Source organism: Lottia gigantea, assembly GCF_000327385.1.
Source record: "Lottia gigantea unplaced genomic scaffold LOTGIsca_2, whole genome shotgun sequence".
NCBI lineage: Eukaryota > Metazoa > Mollusca > Gastropoda > Lottiidae > Lottia > Lottia gigantea.
Window position 1 is genome coordinate 2,716,893 of NW_008708400.1, and position 7,126 is coordinate 2,724,018.

A 7,126-nucleotide genomic window follows, 5' to 3' on the forward strand; every position below is an offset into this window, starting at 1 on the left:
TAAAATCCAATAACATTTCGGGATTATAACCCGCGTTTTAATTACAGAACTTATGGCAGATACAACGGAAATATTTACACGTAGAAAAATTTGAGTAAAGAGACAGAAAGTTGTTTTCAAAGAAAGTATCAAAATAATTTTAATTCCATTTGAAAAGAAACTGAAGTACCACTTCTGACATTCACTTGTGAAACCACAGAAATACCAGAAAATTCCGAAGCCGTACAAAGCAATGACCAAATAAATTGATAAAGACTAACACATAACGGTGTCTAAGAACCACAGAAAACGATTATCTGACTTCTTTTTATCAAGTGTGAAATTGGAGTTCAGAAGACAAGTCACAGAATAAAATGTATTAATGAAGAACCGTTCTGTTGACATGATAACTTATTTAAAAACCGATAAAAGCGAGAAAAAAAACACGATAAACACGTATCTAATAACATATATTCGTGACGAAGCCTCTGGACTCAAGCGATCACTTCCAAACCAATTTGGTAATCGCAACCAGACAAATTTTTCGAAACCGTTAGACGAATGAAAGCTTAAACTAATGCTTTGTGCTTATACAATTTATCTAAAATAAATATTAACTTTACCATGATGGCGATGTACTTTTGAAGTTGGTCCCAGTGACAGAATCCCTCCTTTACAGTTTCCAACCGTTTTCAGACATGACAGCACCTCGATAGTCTCGGCACATACAAATACATTCCTAATTAGAAATCCTTTTTATAATGATAGGAAACATCGTAAAATAGATCGTAGACTTTTTATGATGGCAATCAAATGGTTAGAAAAGAAAGCTAAATAAGAAGTAAATTGTATTTCGCGTTATTTCCCATAGTCATGTAGTTATTAGTTCTGTCACATCGATCTCCACTTATTTAATTGATTTTAATGCAAATGGCGTCAAATTGTTAGAAGTCGTCGTAATTTGAGACATAACTAAGTAAAGACAAACTTAGATTTAATTTCTACCGCTATATTTTGACGGGTTTAGTGGGTAACCTAGAAAGCTATAAGTCACGTTTACTGACGGAAACAATGCTTTTTAATGCCCGAGAAAATTGTCTACGTCTACGCATGCGTTATTCTTAAGAACACCATCTTAAGAAAAGAGAATGGAAATATGTTAGATTATTGTTTTTTATCCAATGATTTAAGTTGTTTTGAAATCCAAGTTTCGTCTTGGGAGGGAGAAAAACGATCTAATTTCTAAAATCAACTTTTACAGAATGTAATTAGTTACGAGGAGTATTTTTCTGGCAAGTCAAGACGTATTTCAATGAACGGCGGAAGGATTCTCAAATAATGAGGTAGGGGGTCATTTGGTGATTAAATTTACATACAAAGTCTCCAGAAGTACGTAAATGTACGAAAATAGCACAATTCCCTCAAAAATATTTCAAACTAGGAATTTTGCTGTCTTTTTCTAAATATGTATTTTCTATACAGAGTTTCAACAATAGACGAGTCGTTATTTTTAACATTCAAACGCGGATAATTCTGTACACACGTGGATTTGAAGTCTTCGATGAGGAGCTGTGATCACTATTACTGATTAGCTTAACTAAAAAAAATCCTGTTTTACGAATGGTCAAACGAAATGCGAATCTGACAATTTAAGGGTTTCAGTGCTACACCAAACATTTACACGGTAAAGAATTGGTCAACAATAATGATGGAGCAGTGACGTTAGTCAAATTGGCTGTAAAAGCGTACTGTTGAGAATGGGTGCTTCGCGAAGATAATCCATGAGAGGGTTATGCCAATGAGCTTTGCAAATTCGAGTAGAAGCCACGATCTTGTAATTGCAAGGTACATCAATCGTCTTAAACCGAATTACTGAGTAAATTAACCTACAAATAGAATTAAGAAAAAGCAAGCGACCTAAGGGACGGGAAGAACTGTTTACTACTACATTATAGTACTCTGAGGCCCTGGTCACACTATGTAAAATCAGCCTGTACGATTCAGATTATTGACCCACTTTTCTGTAGCTACTGCTATTCTGAGCGCATTCCAAAGCGAAAGAGTAGACCAATTTATAACCTTAATTTAACCGCCATTGTTACGGTGATTTCTTGAAACGAACCTCCCATGTTCCTAGCGCCCCTGATTGACGATTCTTTGTAATCTCAGTGTAATCTTATACTAGTTTTTGGATGATATCACTCATGTGATAATAAATTTGTACATTTTTAAAACAACTAATTGGTCTCCGGTGGAAGGACATGACGTTTTTCCTATCACAGTACGTTATCAGAAAACTCCACGGTTCTTCAAAATTATTCTATGATCTGCTTAAAAACAGCAAGAAACATACGTGAGTGGAAAATAAAAAAAAAATGATAAAGAATGTCTGTGTGTCTATTCTTATATCAGCGAAAGACGGTTAATTGAGAAAACTAAAACTAAGTCAGAATAACTTTGACTTTATTAAGAATATAAGTATTACGATGGTGTCTAAAATTCTTGAGACTATAATTGGTACAAAGCTTTTACACGAAATTACGGCTCAAGACACTGGCCAACGGAGAAAAGGATGCAAAGTGTCCACAATATTAAGCTATCCGCCCTGGTAGATCTTTGTGATGATACTTTTTATGATTCCTGAAAACGAGAGCCAGGCCTAGGCACAGGGGGTAACTGTAATCCTTTTTTTATGTTTTGACGACAAGTTGATTTGGTTTTTAGTTTCAGACTCACCACATGAAGTTTGACCCAGGTCATCCTAGTCTAACAATGTCAATATTCCAAGGTGATCTTTTCACTTGGTGTCTAAGATGAATTTGGTTAATTGATGCTATGTGTATTAAGTTCGTGTTAAAACGCCATAACAAGCCTCGTTATATTGATATAAATTCTTTATTGTCGATCTGTTTGGACTCTTTGTTTAAAGTTACTGAGCGGGAGAAAAAATTCATAGGCAGGAAATGTTTATTATTTAATAAACGCAACTCAAAAGAAGAGCTTGTCATGCTTGGGATTATGACAGAGATAGATACGTGATAGCCGAGGAAGAGGTAGCAAGAGATAAGTGATAGTTGAGGATGGGGCAAGAGATTGCTAAAAGAGAGATAAGTGATAGTTGAGGATGGGGCAAGAGATTGCCAAAAGAGAGATGAGTGATAGTTGAGAATGGGGCAAGAGATTGCTTAAAGAGAGATGAGTGATAGTTGAGGAACACGAAATTGCCGAGGGAGAGATAAGTGATAGTTGAGGATGGGGCAAGAGATTGCTGAGGGAAGGATAAGTGATAAATGCGGAAGGGATAAGTGATGACGTGATAGCTAACATAATGATTTCAAATCGAATCAAGCTGGAAACACGTCTGTAATGTTAAGAACAGACGTGTTTGTCATGGTAATATTCTCAGCAAACATCGGTTGTTAACTGAAGAAAAAGAATAATAACCCACAGAATAGTAGAACGTAAAATTCCATTTTTTCAATCATTTCCTGAAGAAAAAGAAATGCCTTCAATGGCGTTGCCAGTTAATTATTAATATTATGAAGGAAATTATAACGTCAAACGTTTCATTTAATTCACTGACATTTAAGGACATTTCGAAGATCCCGTTGTCTGAGTAGCTATAAAATATGGCCTTCTCGCTTAGATTTTGGAGAAGGGGTGAGAGGGGATTTATGAAAATTAAATATGAGCCAACATACAGCTGTTCGGATGGCATTATCCAAAATCGGTTACGTCAACGTTAAGGACTACAAGATTTTTTGAAAGTATTTCACAATTTTTTCATAAAAAAAACAGTACATGAATCACCAAATTTACTGGTGTTGGTCCGTTTTGTGGCAACAATTCATAATAATAGTAATACCCCTTTCGCCTTACTTCTGGGAAGACCAATAGTGACTGTTTGAAGAACCCAGATAATTGCTATTATAAAGAAATGGGTAGAATTGATTTTCAAGTGTTTCTGACTCCAGGGACAACAACTTCAGTACTGTGTTGTAACAGTAATAAACTATAGTCAAGTGAAATGTTAGATAATTGCTGGTTAAGATAGTTTATTATTTATCAATAACGTATTTATCAATGACAGTATGTACGTGTTGTTTTCACTGTATACTGTATAAACAGCAGTAAATATTGACATTTTATATAAATGATATTGAGGATTTAAAAAAAATGATTTGAATATCAAACTTAATGACATGATTTATATTATGTAGGATTTGTTGATCATCACTTTGATAATTTGAACATTAAGCACAGAACCCCAGAATGTTTTATTGAATACTTTGTAAATAAAATGAAAGTGAAAGAATGAAAGAATTTAAAGGGACAGTGTCGACACCGGTTCGACTAATAGTACCTAATTCCTAATCAGTTATGGTATTCACAGATTTCAAATCTATGAGTGTCCAGAATTATCCTCGTTTCAAAGTAAAAATGACGGCTCATCTTTTGATATATAGAAAAGTGAAATTCCTAGTTTGAGGTATTTTTGAAGGAATTATGCAATTTTCAGTTGCAAAAGGTTAACGATATGACCAAACAAATTCGATTTTCTTTTACCTTTACCTTAAAGTAAAATACATTTTTCACCTCTGACTTACTGTAACTGAATTACAGTTACAGAATATGTCTTTTCTTTACCGTAGAATAAAAATACGGTTCTGACCTCTGACTTATAGAAACACAATAAGACTTCCTTTATCAACGAATACAAAGACGTTCCTGACCATTGGTCAACAAGAGAAAAACACTTACCTTTCACTCTGGTCTAATAGTAATCATAATGCTAAGACGGTATCCGTTAACTACTCCAAATGTATTATTGAATCGTTCTAATTAAATGTGAGAAGTAAAATCTTCAGAAATAGGTTTAAGACCTTACATTGATGTGGTGTCAGATACAGACAGTTCATTACTATTCATCTCTAATTGTTTAAAGGGCGATTGTCCGGAACAATTAGTACTGTACAGAATATCAAAATCTGTATTTTACAGAATTAGGTCCAATACACCAAAGTGTTATGGTCCTGTCTAATGTTCAGCCTATGAACTGTTGGAATTACGTCTTTTTGCAAAAAAAACAGAAAAATAATGCATCTACACGGACAGAGTGTTATATTTTAATTTTCAGATTTTAAAAATAGAGGTAGTTTGTGATAAGTGATAATTAAATGTATCCAAACTGAGTCCGTTAAGGATGTTCGTCGAAAACACGTTTGCATATTTGTCGAGAACATCAGCTTAGTTTTCCAAAACCAGTCCAAAATAAGCGACTTTAAAACTTCAGTTTTGGCGTTTTAAGATTAACGATTAGATAATTTTAGTTAATACTCAGAGATAAGGTAAGGGACAAATATCTCTAGATTTCAGTTTCATTAATTCGAACATTTAAATATTCCAGCTTTCTAAAAACGGCCGCTTTAAATGTACTAATTTAGCATTACCTAATACCTAAGCAAGTACCTTAATGTTCTCTCTAATTTTCCAATCAATTTCACCATAAGGTGGCAATGATACTTTAACCAATAACACCATTCTTTCTATCTATCTCACCATTCTTTCAGTTTCATTATCACTTTAACTTACATTAATTTACTACATAAAAACAAATGTAGATGATGTATTCAGTAATTTGTTAGGTCCTAAAGGTCATTAGTCCAATTCATAATAGTAAATGACCCGTTTTGCTGTATATTCATTTTTCAGATAACTGAAGCCTATTATGAGTTGGAAAATAAACCGTCATAGCTATGTGAATATTTATGAGAATTGGTCAAAATAGACGTTAATCGGTTTCTCTATATCCAAATCTAAATTAGTATCTTTGAGCATCCATTTATTTATTAATTTCAGATGGAATAATCGAAAGTGAAAGATAAGTGCGTTTCGACAGCTGTCAGTGGCTTATATGTATGTTGTAATGCACTCAGTATTCCTTTGAAATTGAATGTCTGGAATTCCACGATTGTATTCAACAAGTCCATCACCATACTCATATTGAATACGAGATTTTCTGAATACTGTCGACAGATGCTCGAGAGTAAGGTAAAATAGGTTGTGAAATGGAACCAATGAGCCAAGATGTGATGCACATTTCCAAACCAAAACTTTCGAATCTTCGAATGCTTGCATCCAAGATGACTGTGTGGACCCATATCAATAACAATCATATAAAATAAACCCAGTTTTGCCAAATTTGTTTTTGTTTTTCATTTGAAAATTCTCAGACACTAGCGATCCAAAAATGGATCAACTACAAAAATGTGACCTTTTGAGTATGGCCCTAACCGGGACGATATAACAAGGAACAAGGAGAGTCAGATTGGTCGATCTAAGTAAAATCAAGTCATTTATTGCAATACAATAAGGACGTTTCTCTTTTTCTCTTTTAATGTTTATCTTCTAACCTCCAAAAGATTACTATCAATTAGCAACGTGCTTAATATCATCCGGTGCTTTTACTGATCACTTCTTAACCTCACAAAACCTGAACATTACCTCTGAAGTGAGTAATTATTATTAAAGTGGAAGTAATTTTAATCAATAACTTGCAATTAGATGAAATCCCGAGTGACATGAAATTTAGTAGCTGTTAAACACGTACCACCGAATAAAAAACATATAACTAATAGAAATGTCCTGTAAAACATACAAATTGCACCTTAATAAGAATTCCAGAAATTGAAATTCTTATACCTCTTTATTTAACAATCAAAAAACATAGTTAGACATGATAAGATACGCCCACATATATATTAGTTCATTATATATGTAGGTGAAAGAGAGGTATTTAATTATTTTAGATTGAAATTATACATATTGCTCAAGATACAAATCTGACTAAAACATGTCATTTTTCTTTTAATAAAACTATGCAAGTAGCATATGAATCTGTTTACCAGATAGAACAATCAGAATACAAAATAGGCAGACAACTGTCGAGGTTGAATTCAAAATGCGGAGGTGTTATAATTGCAAACCCCTTATGGAGCGTTTTTTTTTCAAATTTGTTAAAAAATATAATGAGAGTACAATAAAAAACGACTTTTCTAAGGAGAGGGGGCGGAGGCCATGCTATACTTCCATTGGCGCCGCGACTAAACAAAAAATTATTAATGCAATTTGCAAGTCAATAAAGTCA